Source organism: Lytechinus pictus, chromosome 10, assembly GCF_037042905.1.
Source record: "Lytechinus pictus isolate F3 Inbred chromosome 10, Lp3.0, whole genome shotgun sequence".
Lineage (NCBI taxonomy): Eukaryota > Metazoa > Echinodermata > Echinoidea > Temnopleuroida > Toxopneustidae > Lytechinus > Lytechinus pictus.
Window position 1 is genome coordinate 28,306,529 of NC_087254.1, and position 21,414 is coordinate 28,327,942.

Sequence of the window (21,414 nt, forward strand, 5' to 3'; positions counted from 1 at the left end):
AACCCAGGGAGCTCCGGCCCGCTCAGCGGGCCGGAGCCCAGGGGCTTACCGTGTAATTCACCATACCCACGGTAGTAGCGTGAAGTATGGTCTAAATAATTATCCGAATAAATAGTTAAAACAGAAATTAAGCACTTACCACGATTATATGGATGAAGGTCTAACGATTGGCAGCTTCCTGACATCGAGGCACAGACTGGAACCTCAAAAAACGAAAAAGTTATGTCGCGGTAGCTCTCCTTCTTTCAGAATTCATAGCAAAATGGCCGTTCGAGACCGGTACCGAGGGTGTAGGGCGCATGCGCGAATTTGACAAAGTCTATATCATAGAGATGTATACTAATGCACTAGTGCTATAAATTAGTCTCGGTCTCATAATCGGCCATTTTGTTTTGAATTCTGAAAGAGGAGAGCTACCGCGACAGAACTTTTCGTTTTTTTAGGTTCCAGTCTGTGCCTCGATGTCAGGAAGCTGCCACTCGTTAGACCTTCATCCATATAATCGTGGTAAGTGCTTAATTTCTGTTTTAACTATTTATTCGGATAATTATTTAGACCATACTTCACGCTACTACCGTGGGTATGGTGAATTACACGGTAAGCCCCTGGGCTCCGGCCCGCGCAGCGGGCCGGAGCTCCCTGGGTTACACTCACACGTATTGCCAGGTTAGTATTAGTATACTAACCTCGCACCACGAACCGCGTTTGGCACTGGATTTCTTACTAGTGGGTCGCACGTGCTGGGATCTCACTTCTTGGGTCCACAACACACGACTTCTATGGCTTGATTTTTCTGTGCGCGGCGGCATGTAATGAACCCTTGGGTGCCTGGGTTACACCAACACCAGATTTCAACACTGTACTTGAATTTTGAAAATCATCCAATGACTGTTGCCTTGCCATTGGTATCGCATACTCGTTCCCACTCACACGTATTGCGAGGTTAGTATTAGTCACTCACACAAGCTAATTTGAGGTTAGTTAGTATGTTATACTGTGCAGTGACTGGTGTTAAGTACTACTTTACTACTACTTACAGTACACGAATATACTAGCGTCGGACTGTACGCGCACAGAAGAAGCTGACTCCGGGATCTTTCGGAGGGGATCAATGGTTGCAGTTACCGATTATCTGCAAGTGCAAAGAAAATTCAACTGTAGATTGTAGGTCCTAAATATACAGCTTATAAGTACTGTTCCAGATCACTAGATATTCTGGAATTTACTTATCTATATCCACTATCCAGTCCAAATTCTGCCAGATTCTTCAAGTTCAAAATTGAAGGAAGCAGACTACACAGACATGACAGAAGGAGTCCGACGTCGCGACTAATTCTGCGCATCAGAATAGTATGGTATTTTTAAATAGGCACATTTGATGCTTGTATTTCCTTCTTCAATTTCTTCTAGTTATGTGACGGTAGGCCTATGACATATCTCGTACTTACTGTGAAAGGCCTTGCCAGCTGCAAAGGATCGACGAGGGCGTTTCTGGAAATTCTGGTCTTGAACTACATTTTTTTTCTTGTTTTTCTTCTTTATTTTCTATATTAATCGACACATTTGCATCCCCAGGTGCATGCAGCCTCTCTATTCTACCCCATCTTTATTTTTGTTTTCCCTTAGACTTAGTTTTAGTTCCTCTTTCCCTTCCCATTATTTTCCTTCTCTCTCGATTTCTTTTCCCCTTATTGCTGGGGGATACCAAGGGTGACATGGATAGACAAGCAAACTTACTTGATCGAACCCCCCCCCCCCTTGGCCCCATTGGAAATTATGCCAGTAGTCTTGTCTTGTCTTGGGTTAAGTCGGCATATGCAGACTTGCTGTACTCCGCCAACTTTATCAATTATCAATTCTCCAATGAACCAGTTTCTAACGTTCTCAACACTGTGTATATTATGCCGGGATATTATGTTGACTGTCAAACAAATATCCAACAAACTATAGTTTCCAACATTGTGTCAATGTTAACTGTCAACAACTCTCCAATAAACTATTCCAATTACGCTGTCCACGTTGTGCCATTGTCCGTTGTTCAACAACTCTCCATCAAACTAGTTTCCAACTTTGTCAACGTTGTGCCATTGTCGACTGTCCAACAAATCTCCAAGAAAATAGTTTCCAACGTTGTTCCTTTGTCGGTTGTTCAGCAACTCTCCATCGAACTAGTTTCCGACGTAGTCAACGCTGTGCCTTTGTTGGCTGTTCAACACCTATCCAATCAAACACGCGTTTCCAACGTTGTGACGTTGTTGGCTGTCCAACAAATCTCCAACACACTAGTTTCCAATGTTGTGCCATTGTCTGTTGTTCAACAACTTTCCAACGTTGCCAACGTTGTGTCATCGTCGACTATCCTACTGATCTCCAATCTACCAGTTTCCAACGTTGTGCCAGTGTCAGTTGTTCAACAACTTTCCATCTAACTAGTTTCCAGCTTTATCAACGTTGTGTCATTGTATACTATCTAACTAATCTCCAATCTACCAGTTTCCAACGTTGTGCCATCGTCGACTATCCAACAAATCTCCATCGAACTAGTTTCTAGCTTTGACAACGTTGTGCCATAGTTGGTTGTTCAACAACTTTCCATCGAACTAGTTTCCAACGTTGCCAACCTTGTGTCATCGTTGACTATCCAACTAATCTCCAACCTACTAATTTCCACCGTTGTGCCATTGTCGACTGTCCAACAACTCTCCAACTAACAAGTTTCCAACGTTGCCAACGTCGTGTCATTGTTGATTGATCAACAACTTTCCAGCGAACTAGTTTCCAACGTTGCCAACGTTGTGTCTTTGCTGGCTGTCAACAACTATCCAATCAAACGTGTCTCCAACGTTGTGACATTGTCGACTGTCCAACAACTCTCCAACTTACTAGTCTCCAACGTTGTGCCATTGTCGACCGTCCAACAAATCTCCAACAAACTAGTTTCCAACTTTGTCAACGTTGTGCCATTGTCGGTTGTTCAACAACTTTCCAGCGAACTAGTTTCCAACGTTGTGCCTTTGCTGGCTGTTCAACAACTATCCAATCAAACGTGTTTCCAACGTTGTGACATTGTCGACTGTCCAACAACTCTCCGACTAACAAGTTTCCAACGTTGCCAACGTCGTGTCATTGTTGATTGTCCATCATCTTTCCATCAAACTAGTTTCCAACGTCGATTCAACGTTAATCCATCAAGTTTTCCCAACGTCCAACGACTTTCAAGTTTCCAACGTGGAGCCAACGTTGGCTTGTTACCTGGGGTATGACTGCTAGGTTACAAGACATCTGGGAAACGTTTATTTTACCTCCCGTAAACATGGTAAAGGAGATGGATGACACCTAGATTATATAACCTTAATATCTTAATTTAGCCAGTGACCAAAATAACATGAACTCAGTTTTAGTGAGATTTAATTTCAATAAATGACGTTTTAGCCAGGAGTGAATGACGGACAGACAATTCTCAAGACAGTTTATTGCATTATTTGCATCAGCCTGGCTCGGCAATTAACGGGAGCCGAGTTGGTCGACGTAGAGATGATAATTGGTATACATTGCAAGATATGTCCTAAACTTACCAAGTAGATCGTGAATAATATTGGCCCGCCAACAGATCCCTGTGGTACACCATGAGAGGCATACTGGAAGTTTTGCAGTCATTAACACAGAAATTCTGTGAGTGACAGGAAAGGTTAGACCGAAAAAAAAAATCAAGTCCGACCTCCAACCCCATCAATTGAATAGGGTATTTCACGAAAACAGTATTATTAAATGGGTATTCCAGGTTGAAAATATCACCCGGGCCCCGTAACACAAAGGTTAGCGATTAATCGCTAAATGAAATGGCCAATTAAGATCATCCTTGCATGCGCATTTTTCGCAGTAGACTGACTAGGAACCAATCAGAATCGCTCTTTCGACATTTCAAATTAGCGATCAATCGCTATTCTTTGTGTTATGGGACCCAGATATCAGCAACAAAGTCTGAAATGTAGACTCAGAGTTTGCAAAATATTTTACAGGGGTTCCAAGATACTTCCCCTTTGGCTTAACATGTTTAACACGAGATTGAGAGGAGTTTGCATGGATGTATGGACAGCTGAAATCCAGAGGACATTCATTATCCTGGAGCTGACAACCGCAACACAATATGAATAAACAAAATAAACACAAGGTACCAGGCAAACAGGCTTTATTAAGAGAAACATTTTTTTTGATGAAATTTTAACAAGGTAACAATAAACCTGGTGTACATGTGATGATTGTTTGTTTGTTAGTTTTTATTTCCGAATCAGATAAAAAAATATACAATATACAAGAGAGATACATACAATAACGGAGGATCACCCAATTCAGCTGTATTTTCAAAATACTGCTGATGATGATGATGATGATGAAGATGATGATGATGACGATGATGATGATGATGGTGATGATGATGATGATGATGATGATGACGATGATGAAGATGATGATGATGATGAAGATGATGATGATGATGATGATGAAGATGATGATGATGATGATGATGATGATGATGATGATGATAATGATGATGATGATCCACAGCATTTATTTTTTGCCATATTTCTGTTAAAACATTCATAGGCGCAGGCTCATCCAATTACATATCTGCTGAAATAATTTATGTAAGTTTTGTCAAATGATTTGAAGAGCTCAATGTTGTGAATTTCACGGAGTATGCATAACAGAGAAGCAATCAACAAAGGATTATGAATTTGACTGTATAAGCAGCAACTTCAATAGCGATGAACATAAACATTGATCAACAGTTCTTTTCAGAGCTACAATCAACCAAGAAAGTAAACCTTGGCCTACAATCCTTTTCAGGACAATACATGTGTAAGACGTGTGAATGAAAATAGCTACGGTGTACAGAGGGGTCAGATATTTTTTAAATGAATTACTTCAACTAAAATAAGGCTTACCAGACGCTTACTTTGATTAATCTGCTTTGAACTGAATTGATTACCAAATAATGTAGAAAAATACATTGATACAAGGTAAATTTTCATATACACTTTAATGTTAAAAAGGACTCCAAAGAAATAACAAGTACTCCTAGTGGGACGTGGAGCCTCTATCCTACAATATACATAGTACATAATTATTAGCATAAAATAATGTTTAAAAGTAAGTTTACAAGTTATGTTATGTTCCGCAGTCAATACCATATCTAGTGTAAATCAAATGAAAGTGTATGAATAGGTCTAGCACAATATGGTACAAGCAAGAATTGCATACAAATGAATTAAAACATATGTACAATATTTACAAAAGATTGAGGATTACAGATTTAAGCCGTTTTACTTCATCAGGGTCCCGATTGATCCGATCAACCTCAAGTATAGTATATAGAAATCCATCAACGTCATATTTTTTTCTTCAGGAAATTTTGTCCTTAGTAAATAAAGAGAATCAAACTGAATCTTCAAGAGGATGATGAATGCATGAATATACATCATATCTAGAAAATATTTTGAGCAAATTTGCATTTTAGATGTTGACGTTGCGGGCCGTCCATACTGCCGTACTTGGGCAAAAGCAAGCAAGTTACAAAAGTATTTGTTGTAAATGAGCAATGTGTGTTCGTCATTTACACAGGCGTCTATGCAATTTAACAGCATATTTTCTTCAATAACTTTACGTAGAACGATAATTTCTTCCCCTAAAATTTTGCCTGAACGTGCAACAAACAGACGGTGTTTCGGAAACAACAATAACTCAAATTTGACTGATGTGTCACTTGTATCCTTTCGCCAAAGTTGGGGAGCATAGTTGTGACTGATAGGATCAATCGAAACTCTTTGTAAGACGGGGCCCAGGAGAGCTGTTCCTGATTTGTGAACTCATAAATGGAATTGAAGTATTACCATGTTTTGTCTTGTACTGTATTGGTTCTCAAAGAAATGATAATACTCGTACACTGAGTTTATAAGTTTATAAGTCTATAAATAAACATTGCTACGGAGTGCCTGTACAATTTAAATACATCTAAAACACCCAAAGAGTTGAAAAAAGGGTGATGACGGGCTCATTCTCGAACTGAATGTAATAGCTCTCAGCATCATTTTCTGTACAATGTAAATATGTTGTATTTTTGTTTTAGGGGCGCACCCCCAAACTTCAAGCCCATAAGATATGTGACTGAATAAATGAATGATATAAAAGCAAAACAATTCTTTAAGGATTTTTTTTTTATTTGAACAAGTGCACACCTAGTTACCAATAATGCATATAGCATTTCCATTTATTTGAAAGCAGGATAAAAGAGCATTGTAGATTAAACGCCTTGCTCACGGGCATAGGTGCCGCGGCCGGGGATCGAACCCTGGACTTTCAATGTATAGCCAGGCGCCTTAGACCACTCGGCCACGGCACCCTAGTGTCTAAAGTGTCTAAAGCGATACTTTGCGAAGTATATCCATTAACATGATTAATCTGTTCACTCCAACTTGAATACTCATCAATAAGTATATCAACAAATAATGAACTTTGTACAATTAGTCAACTGATTACTTTTAAAGGACAAGTCCACCCCCAACAAACAGTTGATTTGGTGAAAAAGAGGAAAATCTAACAAGCATAACACTGAAAAATTCATCAAAATCGGATGTAAAATAAGAAAGTTATTACATTTTTAAGTTTCGTTTAATTTTACATAACAGTTATATGCACATGCTGGTCGGTATGCAAATCAGGGAACTGATGACATCTATTACCTTTGTATTTTATTACATGAAATATACTCATTTTTTCTTCATTTTCCTTTGAAACAATTTTTTATTCCTCCCTGTACATGTGGTATAACCATTGTTATAACATTTATGGTTCAGATATTATTATTATTATTTGTACTGCGCTTTTCCCATTAGGCCCAAAGCGCTTACAATGAATCAATTAAATGTAATATTTTAAAAACTACAAAGTACGAAAGAGATGAGTTTATAATAATTTTTTGAAAATTGCTAATGTTGGAGACTGTCTAAATTTTAGTGGCAGGTCGTTCCAGGATTTTGAAGCCGACACCGTAAAAGTTCTGTCGCCAGCCAATGTACGAGTTAATGAATATGTGAGGCGAAGGTGATCACTGGCCGACCTAAGTGCTCTAGTTGGTGTATACAGATTCAAGCAGTTACTTAAATACTGTGGAGCCTGTTTATCCAGTGTTTTGTAGACAATCAAGAGTAATTTGAACGTAATTCTCTGTTTAAAAGGAAGCCAGTGAAGAGAATTAAAGAGTGGTTGGGAAGGATGATCTCGAGAAACCTGTAAAATTAATCGTGCTGCCCAATTTTGTAGTCGTTGAATACGGATTAAATTGATTAGAGGGAATCGTAGAAAGAAGCCCATTGCAATAATCGATACGAGACAGAACCAATGAACGAACAGCATTGTGACAGGCAGACTGGTCAATGAACCTTCTCATTCTAGAAATGTTCCTTAAAACGAAAGTGACTGTGATACAGATATGAGAGATATGGTACGACATTGACATGCTGGAATCAAATATGACATCAAGATTTCGTATTTTTTCTGATGGTCTAATGAGTGTACCATCAACATCAAGTTGAACATTTGGAAGATTGCGCAAGCTATAAGTAGAGGCCGCAACAAAAATTCATTTTTTGTCAATTAGTTTTAGCTTATTCACTATCATCCACTGTCTTATATCTGATATACAATTCTGGAGTTTAACCAGTGCATTATCGAGAGCTCTAGGAGTCTTCGGATCAAAAGAAACATATAATTGTATGTCGTCAGCATAAAAATGATAATTGATACAGTGATTTCGGATGATATCACCAACTGGAAGAGTATATATTGAGATTAGTTGGTCCTTAATGTCAAATTGGTAAAAAATGAAATATTGTATGATTCAAACAATAAAAAACAAAAGAAATAGTGAGTGATGGACATCATCGACTCTCTCACTTGCATGTCACCATGGTCACTGAGTGAATAGAACGGGTTTTTTTTTTAATAAGCGAAACTTCAAAATGTCATAACTTTTTTTATTTTACATCCGATTTCGATGATTTTTTTTGCATTATGCTTGTTTCATTTTTCTCTCTTGATTCAAATCAACATTTTTCTGGGGTGGACTTGACCTTAATCTTCACCTCACCTACAACGCAAACTTTCTTCCTTCTAGGATTTATTATCATTATAATTAGTTTTATTTATATTAAGAGTGATTTTTTTTGCATTACACCACTGACTAATTGGCCTGAGATTCTCAGACATTTCTAAGAAATCACTTTGTTTATGCTTAGATGGAAACGAGTGAAAATTATTGGAATCATCTGCAAATAATTTGAAGTTAAAGTAATCTGACGATTCGGGTAAATCGTAAATATATATCAAAATAATGTTGGACCGAAGACGGGTCCTTGAGACACCCCACAAACAATTGATGAGAGTGAAGATGATGAGCCTTTGTGCTGAACAAACTGAAGGCGATTATATAGTCACGAAACCAGTCAAGTTGAATGCCTTCTTTAATTCATGTAATACACAAAAATCAGTTGTTAAAAGCAATATTATACGAGTTATACAAAAGTAAGAATAGGCCTATACAGGAATAAAAGCAATGTGGACAGACCAGTAGCAGGCGTACACAACCAACGAAAAAAGTAGTAGTATAGTAGTAGAAGTGGTAAAAGTAGTATTAGTGTAAGTATAGAAGCAATAGTTATAGTAGACGTATCCAGGAACAAAGTATACAGAAAAGTTGCAGAGAAGGAAGAAGTAATAATACTACTAGTAATAATAGCACAATAAGTGTAAAAGTAGTGGTAGCACCGTAGCAGAAGTAGAAATAAGTAGTAATAGTAGTAGTAGTATAGTAGCAGCAGCAGCAGTTTCAGTTTTATTTTTTCTCATTTCCAGCAAAACAGTAGACAAAATCCATCATAAATACAATTATAACAATTGAAATGTAATAAAGAAATATGTAACACAATATATATATATTCATCTAAATTATACATTTGAAACTTATATGGATCATGATATATTCGTGGCTGAAAATAACATGCTGGAAATGGAAAGGTCCACTGTGAAGCTGTGCTTGTAAATCGTGGACCCCTAAAATCAAATTATTCATTAATATTAAATTACATAATTAAAATAATGATAGTGGCCAAAAGAGGGGAAGAAAAATGTGAAATAAACAATAACATAATGCATGAAATGAGTAATTTACGAAGAATAACGAGGAGAGACGATGAGGAGAACATATCTGCATGTGGACTAAAATAAGAAAATGTTTCACAGGTGATGTATAACGACTATGAAGTAAACGCGCAAAGGAAACGGATCAAAGTTTATGCCTGGTTGAGAAGTGGTGACGAGTTCTTCGGATACCAACAATAATAACAAGGACAGTAATAATAGAGATAATAATAATGTTAATGATATTGATAATCACAATAATAATAGTAATCATGATACTAATAACAAAATTAATCATGATAATAGTGATAATATTGACAATAAAAAAGGGACTAAGTACAACTAGGAGAGCGAGGTTTTATACGTAGCCAATAAAAAATGTCTTAAGTTTTCTTTTGAAGACTGCGAGTGAAGGGGACTTTTTCAAATCTATGCACAAAGTATTCCAAAATGTAGGACCTTCAAAAATGAAAGTGTTTTGTGCTGAATGTATTTTTAGTAAAGGTAAATGAAATTCTTCAGACTGTCTAGTGGGATATTTATGAATACTTTGATTCTTTATAAACATGTCATGAAAAACTAAGGGAAGGGCACCAGAATTTAATTTATACATAAATTCTCCAAGATGAAACAAGTAGAGATCGTTTACTTTGAGAATATTATGTTCATGGAAAAGTGGATCCGAGTGGGCACGAAACGGAACATTGCAGATTATACGAATTACTTTTTTTTTGTAACAATATAATTTTTTCTAACAGAGTTTGATGAGTGTTTCCCCAAAGCAAAAGTCCGTAATTTAGGTAGGGTAAAACAAGAGAATAATAAAGAATAAGCAAAGATGGTTGTGGAAGATGTGATTTTAGTCTGTTAATGATACCAATATTTCGAGAGATTGTTTTGCAAATATTTCGATATGTAATTTCCAGGAGAGCTTGCTATCAACCAAAACACCTAAAAAATTTGTATGAGAAACCTGCCTAAGTGGGGTATTGTCAAACATAATTTGAGTCGGTAATGAAGCTAAGGAGTTACTAAATAATATGTAATTCGTCTTCAAAAGATTTAATGACAGTTTATTGGTTCTTATCCATTCTAAAATATTTCGCAACTCTGCATTGACGACATCAACAAGAACATTTGGATCTCTGTGTGAAAAAAATAAGTTAGTGTCATCTGCAAATAAAATGAATGACAGTGAATTTGACGATTTATGAAAATCATTTATATAAAGAATAAACAACAAAGGGCCTAAAAGACTCCCTTGCAGAACACCACAAGTAATATTTCTAAAATCAGATTCTTGCTCATTTAAATAAACAAATTGTTTTCTGTTAGAGAGGTAACTCCTGAACCACCCCAAGGCCTTTCCACGGACACCGATATGATTGAGTTTATAAAGTAAAATGTCATGATTTATCGTATCGAAGGCCTTGGAGAAGTCCAGGAATATACCAATTGTGTGAGAAGAAGAGTCAATTGAATGGGCAACCTTTTCTACAAAAGTCATTAAAGCGTGAACAGTACTATGTTTTTCCCTAAAACCAAATTGGAAGTTTGCAAAGATATTATTTTTCTTCAAGAAAGTTATCATTCGAGTGAACACTATTTTCTCTAAAATTTTGGAAAAAGAAGACAATAACGAGATTGGCCGATAATTACCTACTTCAAGTGTGTCACCCTTCTTAAATAATGGTATGATTTTAGCAAGTTTCATGGAATTAGCAAATTCACCATGCAGCAGTGATAAATTAAAGATATGGACCAATGGATCTACAATGTAAGGAATAATGGCCTTTAAAATAACGTTACTGATTCCGTCAAAGCCGGAACTTTTTTTATTTTGTAAGTTGGAAAGAATGTTTGTGACTTCTTGTCTATACGTAGGAAAAAAGAAAATAGAAATTGGATTAGCAGGACCTAAAAAGTCAGTAAAACACCTGTCAGAAGGGGGAATATTTTTAGCCAGATCGTTACCAATTGAGGAAAAGTAATTATTGAAAATATTCGCTATATGTTTTGGATCTTCAACAATTTCATTATTATTCCTGATTCTATTTATTTCAGAAACTCCTTTAGTTAGGTTCATCGCCTGTTTGATGATTTTCCATGTGTTTTGGGTATTTTTTTTGAACATTTCCAAACGATTTACAAAATATTTTCTTTTTTCTAAACGAATGATATTGATTAATGTGTTTTTATAGGACGTATGCTTTAATTTTTCTTTTTCAGTACCTTTTAATTTGTATTTATAAAAAAGATTATTTTTCCGATTAATTGAGCAGTAGAAGTAGTATAGAAGCAGATGGTATTGCAGCTTGCTGTAAATTTTGATCAGTCATGCAGGAAATGATTATACATCATATTAAGAGACAATGCATATTTTCAGTGATCATGACTTTTGCCATATGTTTCCGAGAGATGAAATAATTGATATGTCTTAATTTTGATACATATTTCTTATTTGTCCAACGATTTAAGATGAATGGGTATTTCACTGTTGTTGCCTCATTGAATTTTTGTACATGAGTTACATTTGATTGGTTATAATATGCCATTCCTTCCAAAATGAATAAAACTAAAGAAAAGTATTATGATTCTACATAAAATGAAATAATATAATTTGGGCCTTGTGTCCAGTGGCGTAACTACGGGGGGCATCCCCCAATCGGCTGGCAAATAAAAGAACAAAAAAAAACTGGGAAATGGAGAAATAGAGGGAGAAATGAAGAAAATCGCGCTCGCATCATTTGGTTAGTGATATACCATGTATACGTATGGTCTGAGTGAATTCCTACAAACAAGCATTAGAATGCTCCTCTTCAGGTCTGAATTTCCTAAATTTTCAGCTCGCGCTTCGCGCTCGCAATATTGAGATGCATATGAAGTCATGATTAGAATGACTACAAAAAGTGCTTCGTGTGTTAAGATGTAATTCTAACAAAATCAGCAAGCGCTTGGTACTCGCGTTAGATGACTATGGTGAGATATGTATACTCTCCATGGATTCCTAAAATATAGTCCTTAAAATGTCCTTTTGGGGTCAATATATACAAAAATTTTAGCTCGCGCTTCGCGCTCGTATTGTATGTTTACGGACCCCCTTTAAGATCTGACTATAAAAATAGTTCCAGTCCGTGCCTACGTTCACATTAGTGGATTGGTGAGATATGTCTGCATTTTTAAGTTTCGCTTATTTTTCACAAAATAGTTATATGCACAATGTTTTGTCACATGCAAATGACAGAGTCGATGATATCCCTCACTTATTATTTATTTTGTTTTTTATAGTTTGAATTATACAATATTTCAATTTTACAGATTTGACAATCAGATGAGGACCAACTTGACTGAGTCATAAAATGTTAAACAATGGTAATTCCACATTTTTAGGGAGAAATAAAACTTTGTTTCATTGGGCAATGAGGAGAACATTATAATATTTCATACAATAAAGTGCAAAAGAAATAGTGAGTGAGTGATGTCATCAGTCCCCTCATTTGCATACTGACTGGGATGTGCATATAACTGTTTTGTGAAATCAAGCGAAATTTAAAATGTCATAACTTTCTAATTTTACATCTGATTTTGATGAAATTTTCAGTGTTATGCTTGTTGGATTTTTCTCTTTTTATTCAAATAAACTTTTTGTTGGAGTGGACTTGTCCTTTAAGTTTTCAATCATTCCAATGTGGCAGTAATTTCGGAATAAAAGGGTGGTAGACACTGCCAACTTTCTAAAATCCTGTACATAAAGGCAATAACACACTTCTTTACACGTCATAAATTGTGTGAATGGGACATCACGTGAGAGCATAATAGCTTTCACCTTTAAATTCGACATACTTGTCAGTCAAATTATATAGGACACAATTGGCACTCAAAGGCCCGAATTCACAAAGGTGATTTTTAAAACCATTGGTTGCACCCAGGCACGGTTTATGCGGATTTCCTGTATAAGTTACGCTTATTCACCGCGTATATCAAAAATTATTTCCTATAAATTTTCGCTCGCTACTTTCAATTCGAGACCAACGGAGTAAACATTTGCCATGTTGCCCTCTCCGTAGGAGTACTGTACAAAAACAAAAGGCAACATTGGTAATATTTCTACTAGCGTGCTTGCACAGTAGGAGCCAATTTTGATCGCTAATTTCAGTATTTGCGAAATCTATTTTTTTTTCTTTTTTTTACAATAGCAATTACATTTATTCCCTTGTCACCCATAGAGTGGGTATTGGAGAAAACAATCATACAAATGTACAAAGTAAAGTGTAAAGTATTGTCCATTAGCACCTGTTGGGGAATACAAATAAAGACTAATCTGGATGTATTTTGTACACCTAACCCTAAGACCCCCCCCCCCCCCCCCACCAAAAATGATAGGCATCTTCGCTTTACAGGAAAAAATATTGCTTTTGTTGCCAACTGTTATGATAAACTGGGAAAAAAAGCAGAAGTTACAGGTTTTACCAAATTTTCCACAAATAATATGATTGCCATGGCAACCATGTCTCCACCCACTCCAAAATCATTAGGCGGCTTTGCATTACCATAATGTACCTTCATGCCACATTTGAAGATGATCGGAGAAGAAATGCGGCTGGTAGAGCGCTCACAAGGACATCTCTGCTTTTTCCACAAAAACACTTGTTACCATGGCAACGGTGTCTCCGCCCGCACCAAAATCAATAGGCAGCTTTGCTTTACCATAATGGACCTTCATGCCACATTTGAAGATGACCGGAGAAGAAATGCAGCTGGTAGAGCGCTCACAAGAACATCTCTGCTATTCCACAAAAACACTTGTTAACATGGCAACGATTTCTCCGCCCACACCAAAATCAATAGGTGGCTTTGCTATACCATACTCGACCTTCCTGCCAAATTTGAAGATGATCGGAGAAGAAATGCAGCCGATAGAGCGCTCACAAGGAAATATCTGCAGCGGCGGCGCGAGGAAGCCAAATCCATAGTATCCTCCGAACTCTGTTCGGGGGATATAGCTCAAAATGTTTAATTTTGAGCATAACTTGTTTAGATTTTTTTTGCAAAATTCAGCAAGGTTGCAACTGATGTCTGTTTTTTTTTTTTATTAAATTGCTGATTCATTTTGAGTGTATTCGGTCTTTCAGTGTAATATTTTTTTTAAGATGGAACTTTCTTTCTTTAGCAAAAGAAGGACAAATTATAGAGGAATTCATCACAAATTGATTGAAGGTTGCATGATGTACAAAGCCTCATGTTTCTTTGACGGTTTTTTTATGCCTTCGAGTGGACTTTCCTAATAGCAACACTGCTGTGTGTTGCTGCCCTCTACGTTCGTTGCTTCTTACTTTCTTTATGCGCCTTGAGCACTCTACAGAGTGGAATTGGCGCGTTATAAGTCACATGTATTATAGTTATACACTTTACTGAACACAAGCATGTGCAGGAACGATAAGGGTTTTTTCTTATTTCTTTCTTTCTTTTTCTTTGTGGGACAAAATGACCTTCATTTTCCATGTTTCCATATTGTCTAAAACCATGGTTCCTAACGAGGTATATCTGGTGCATTTAAGGTGATAAATGCTGCATTCTGAAATGGAAAATGGCTGCCATGGGCCCTTATTGTATTATGTACAATTTGAATGAGGACACATAATTCTCACAAAAGTGCATATGGCGGCCATTTTGAATTTTGAAATATAACATTTATCACCTAAATTTTAGATATGATATATTTCGTCATCAATCATGTTTTCAAACGATATTTTACTCACACAACACCATTTAGTCAGGCAAAGCCAAAATCTGATAAAATCATTTGTCCTCATTCACACTATACATAGTACTGTTGGGGCCTGTAGCCGCCATTTTGATTTTCAAAATACAGTATTTATCACCTACCTGGCGTAAGAACTGATATATCTTGTTAGAAATTATACTTTCAGACAATATTTCACTCATAGATCACAATTACGTGCGTTTATGGTGCTCACTCGTGTGAAAATTTATTTCCTAGTTCGCATTGTACATAATAGAATCAATGTCTATGGCGGCCATTTTGAAAGCCAAAATACAGTATTAAACACAAACTTTAAACCTGAATGATATATTTCGTTAAAAATATGTTTTTTTTAGACAGTATCCCATTTATTCATCACAAATAAATGCATTTCAGTGCTCACTCTTGTGATTTCTTTGGTCCTCTTTCTCATTGTACATAATACTTTTAGGGCCTTTGGCGGCCATTTTTGATATAAAAATACAGCATTTATCACATACATGGCAAATTAGATAATATATTTCGTTAGCAATTGTGTTTTTAGTCAGTATTCCACTCGTTTCTCTAATAGTATGCATTTTAGTGCTCACTCTTGCGATTTCTGTTGGCCCCTTTACCATAGAAAATAATACTATTTGGGCCAGTGGCAGCTATTTTGATTATTAAATACAACAATTTTCCCATACACGACATAATGAATGATATATCATGTTAGCATTGATGATTTTCATATATTACTTTTTTTTATTTTTTTTATTGATTTTTTGATTTGATAGCATTTATTCCATTCATCATAAAAACAAATACAAGGCACATACAAAGTTTACATAAATTACATGGGAAAATTGCAGATATTACAATTACTTCGTCCATAGATCACAATTACTTGCAGTTTAGCGATCATTTTTGTGAAAAATTAATTTTCCCTATTCATATTGTATATACATGACATTATAGGGTATACAGAGGTCTGTGGCGGCCATTTTGAATATCAAGAAATAAATATTTTGTCAAAAAATGTTTTTTTCCAGAGAGTATTTCACCTCTGCAACACAATTACATACATTATTTTTATGGCCAATTTTATGATTTTCATGGGTAATATGCATATTTTGGCGGCCATATTGGATTTTGCCAATTTGCGTAAAATGCTCAAGGTTACACGAGACGCATCATTCAGATTCGTAATCAGCACCCTCAAATTGACTAAAAAACATCATAAATATTGTATATATGAAAAAACAAGGTTATGCCTCTTCTATCCTGGACTACTTGCCGACGGACTCAAAACGTATTCATAACGGATACAGCGGACAAGAAAAATGTCGGGGTAGGAGTCCATCCGTTTTCATCCGCTCCAGACAATGGACAAAATTGTCTGGAGCGTTTTCAAACGGATAGCAAGATTCTTTTCCGTTTTACACCCTCTCTGCATAGTGCATCCACAAATGCAATAGGACCAAGCCTTTACGAATAAGAGAAGTTCTTTCTTTACTTGATTGTTGCAGTTGAACAATTCCTTCACATCGCATATACATTGCTCTAAAGTCACATTCCTATGAGTAACTTTTTGTCCTTGCCATTCATTTTGCGATTCTTTTATTCAGTGTGGACTCTGCACTTTTGAAAAGGTTGGGGGAAAAGGCGAAATTTTTAACCATCATTAGGCAACATACTGTTCACACAACTATTGGTAAAAATCTGTCCAAATTTGGTAATAAAAACTAATAATTGGGTAATAAATTTGCTCAATTGGATAATAATTGCCCAATATATATTACCAACATGCACTACCCAGCACAGTGGACAGTGTGTTGCCCATCATTTTAAGTGTGTACCCCTCATCCCCCGTGCCAAAAAAAGAAAAGAAAGGAAAATGAGTCGCGAATCAAAGTTCATTTTCTTTTGTGTATTTCATGCCAAATATTTGCTTTGACATGATGTTAGAAAGAAAATGATTTGATTCAGTGAATTCAAAGACTTGTATAACGTTAACAAATCGCTTTATCGGAGCATTGCTAGCTCTTTGGTTACAGAAATAGACAGAATCGCAATTGAAAAGAATATATGCATAACCATCGGTGCCGATCGGTGTTCATGCATGGACGGGATGACCGACACAAATATTTTTCTAGGTGAGGGGATTTTTTTATAGTTTTACGAGTCCAATTTTTTTCGGGTCAGACATGGCATAAAGTGTAAAATTTGTTACCTTTTTAATGAAAAATTATAAGTTTGTAATAGGTTTTGACATATGTCAAAAAGTACATCATATTTTTCTTTTCTCTCTTTCTTTTCTACTTCTTTCTTGGTCGTTATAATTCATTGGGGCTCATGCCCCAAGCCCCAACTGAAGGCCTACGCCAGTGGGGGGGGGGGGGTCCGTAAGACCTAAATTTTAAGTATAATGTTAACTTATTACTATAAATCAATAATGCGTGCGAAAAGCGCGATTCCATCCAGATTCCATCTGCTTGTATCAGTTTCCAAAAATAAATGGTTTAATTCAATACCAACAAACAATAAACTTATGAGAACCTAAAACAAAATGGTCATCATGCATTAATACAATAATCATCATTACCATCATGATAATCATAATTATCATCGTCATCATAATCATTATTATCATAACTATTACTATTATCATCATCATTACAATAATATAATTATCATCATTATTGTTATTATTATAATTTTTACTATATTGTGATCGTACTTGTGTCATGAGCCATAATATCAAAAACTATGATATTCAACCTTCAATTTATTGGGGGATGATAACACAGGCCACGCCCCCCCCCCCCCCCCCACTTAAATAGAAAACAAACTCTTTCTCTTATAATTCAATATTGTTTAGTATGGTTTTGTGGAATTTTGGCGGAGTTCTAGAATTAGAAACTATTTATTATGCAGTTATAATAAAAAACAAGAAAACCTGCAAGCTCTCTTCCTTTTCCCCTTATAATCTATTAATATTATGTTGTTATTATTTGACGAATAATTTTCATAACAATGACTGGTTTAGAAAACAGTCTCTCGTAAGAAGCTCCCCTGTTAATTGTCCCGAAAGGGTGCGTTATTTGACTCCCCTCGACCCATTCGAAAATGGCTCTCTCGATTTAAAAGGTAGGCCGCCCCCGCCCAGGTGAACACAGACGATCGTGTATAGCCAGTGGGTTGTGTGTTTTCGAAAGAACACATTTGTTTTTTGAACGCTCAACAGAAGCGCAAGTGACTGTCAACAAATTGTGTATTTCGTCACGTACTGTCATTCTTGAATTGATCAATGACTTTAAAAAAATCTGCTTGACCATGATGCGATCATCAACGATTTTATTGTATCACTGCACATCTATTTCCGGATATTCTTGCTGAAAAGTTGGATCTTTGTTCATGTACTTCTGGTTGTGGAAACTTTACAACTTTTATTTGACTGTTTTCGAATTGACATTTCTGTAAACACAAACGTGCTCGATTGATTTGTGATCATAATCATTAAGATATTAGATACCTTGTGTCATCATGACAATGGATCGATGTAGAAGTGTAATGAGATCTCCTTGTTTCCCGGTCTTCATTATCCTGTTCATGCAAGCCTGTAACAAGATAGGCCTTGTCAAGGCCATGGGGATCCTGTTCGAGGACCTCTCAAAGTCAATGGAGATGACTTCGGCTGATCTTGGCATCGCACTTGGTCTTTTTTATGCAACCGGTTTATTATCAAGTAATGATACAAGTTACGGGTGTAAATCCCGGGAGATGGGGATATATCCCCCTATTCGAAGAGGGGGGATGACATGCACAACCCCCCCCCCCCACTTTCTAAGACAAAAAACAATATATATTTTAATCCATTAATGATTGATACTACTGTTAATGCGTGGATTGATCTTTAGGTGCAATCAAAGTGTTTAATTTCGCCTGATTTTGATGTGATAATAACACACCACTTGAAAGAGATTTAGGAACATCATATTGTCTTGCAACTACTGAAAATTATATTAATTGTAATGTATTACTTTATATCACGATAGAACCTATTACAATCTAGTCATCGAAAAAAAAAATGCGTTTTGCCTTCAATTTACAGATACCGTCAAAGGAAAAACGCTGTTTTTTTTTTGCTTGTCGAATTTTCCGCGGACGACATCACTTTCAAGTTTAGGTAACGCCCCCCCCCCCTTTTCTTTGCTTGTCGAATTTCCCACGGACAATAACACTTCAATTTTAGGTGAAAACCTTTTTTTTGGCTTGTCAAAGTTTCATCGGAAAAAAGTGCCCCCCCCCCCTTGGAAAATCCTGGATCCGCCCCTGCATGTTTTGTATTATTAGGAAGAACATGTTCAGTAGCAAATATCGTGAGAAATAATACGTGCACATCACAATATTATTCTCGTCATGTTTTTTTTTTTTTACAAGGAAGAAAATTGTCAATAATTAACCAAGGTGGAACTTTTGATCTTTATCATGTGACCTTTAAAACTCAAGAAAAAAGATCGGTTATATATGATAACCATGTTCAAGTTTCATGAAAAGGTCAAAGAGCCTACAGCGCCCCCCCCCCTAAAAATGTCCCTCTGACATAGGACTAAATTGATTCAAAACTATGATTGTATTGTCAATTAAATATACAGGTTTACAGAGTGTTCTAAACTTCTATGAAAATGTAATTGGTCTCGCATCAGTGGTTTTGAACGCACATTGTGCTATGTAAGAGAGGCACATTTTCAAGTGTCCAGCTCTGTTCTACGGTCCTAAGCATGTTAAAGGGGAAGTTCAACCTAAAGAAAACTTTGTTGTAAAAATAGCAGGAAAATAGTTTAAAAAAGTATTGGTGAAGGTTTGAGGAAAATCCGTTAAAGAATAAGAAAGTTATTAGAGTTCAAAGATTTGGATTTGTGACGTCATAAACAAGCAGCTGCCCCATGCGTTATGTAATATAAAATGCACGAATATCAAATTTTGTATGGTTCCTGTTGACTTAATTTTGTTTTCTATTCATGATCGGGTGTGAAATGATATGTCTATTGATATACAAAAGGTACAGTGAAAACCATTTTCAATTTCATTAGGAAATGACATTTCATTCATTTTTTACCATTCGCTATGTAGGAATGCTGCTCGCATATGACGTCACAAATCAAATAATTGATTTCAGATTCATATTTATTTCCAACAGAAATGACATAGATATTGATTTTTCATACATTATAACAAATATGTACGATGCAATTGTTGGATTAGACATGAAACAGGCACGACCTGTTGTCTTTTTCATTATCAACAGTGTAGTAAAACCACGCGAAATCGTCATTACGCAAACGTGTAATAAAATGAGGTCATCACAGTGAATCGATCACAGCGAGAGCGCTGCACATTGCCAGCGGTTCACAGAGATTTGCACGCAAACCTATGAGAAACAATCAAGAGCGAACGATTCCACGAGCTCTTCCCCCATCTTTCCATTCCCGGCGATTTCTCCCAAAGCAAAAGGATTTCTGCAAACTACGATACTTTGTTTTTCAACTTAATTAGCATCCGATCTATCCGTGCCGATTTTATTTTTACCGTGCCGTTTTGTTATAAATTAGCAAAAGAACATGTACATCAGTTTTGCCGAGCTGAATAAAACGACTGATAGGCGTTTATGACAGCCGTCATTCACGTAAACTTTTGTATCCGATATGTGAACTTTCATTCTACACGTAGTGTACTGATCATGATATGCACACAACGTCGTACGACTACAGTGATATTGAAGGTTATTTGCGTTAGTATTAATATTCGGAGGTGAGAGCAACGCATGAGATTCGACATGTACAATAAAAACCAGTAAGAACTATATAAAAATTATGAATCCTTGATGCAGTTAACTGACACAGTGAAGGATCAGGATCATCAATTACAAAACAGATGAACATGATGAAATTATACTACTTACTTGACTTGTCCACTATCGCATGAATCATAATATCCCTTATTTTTCCTTTGGCTTTATGATTGCAAAAAAGGGGGAAACGGTGAATAATTTGGTACTGGCTGTATGGTCCCGTGGTCAGTTCAAGCATTTTTGTAGGCCTACATTCACGATGGTCAGAGAATAATTTCCCTAATTCCTCTCAATTCTCTCTTATCACGCTTATCATTACATAATCATGTGTATACCAGGGAGATGGGGTTTGGTGTGTGCATGGAGCTAACTGGTGTGTGCATGCAAGGAGAGATACCCGAGGTATAGGCCTTGATTTGTGTGTAAGTTGTTGGGTCGGCTCTTTGGTGAAGAGCGCCTGTGCTGTGTGCATCACCGCACGGTGCAAGCTTGTGTGTCAAATACGCGCGAAACGACTAACAACAGGCTACAAAAATCACTCGACCATGCTGCCGCTCTGCGAATTCGGTGTGCGAAGATTACGTAACTTTCACCGAAATTAACGCTACACCGTTATGACGAT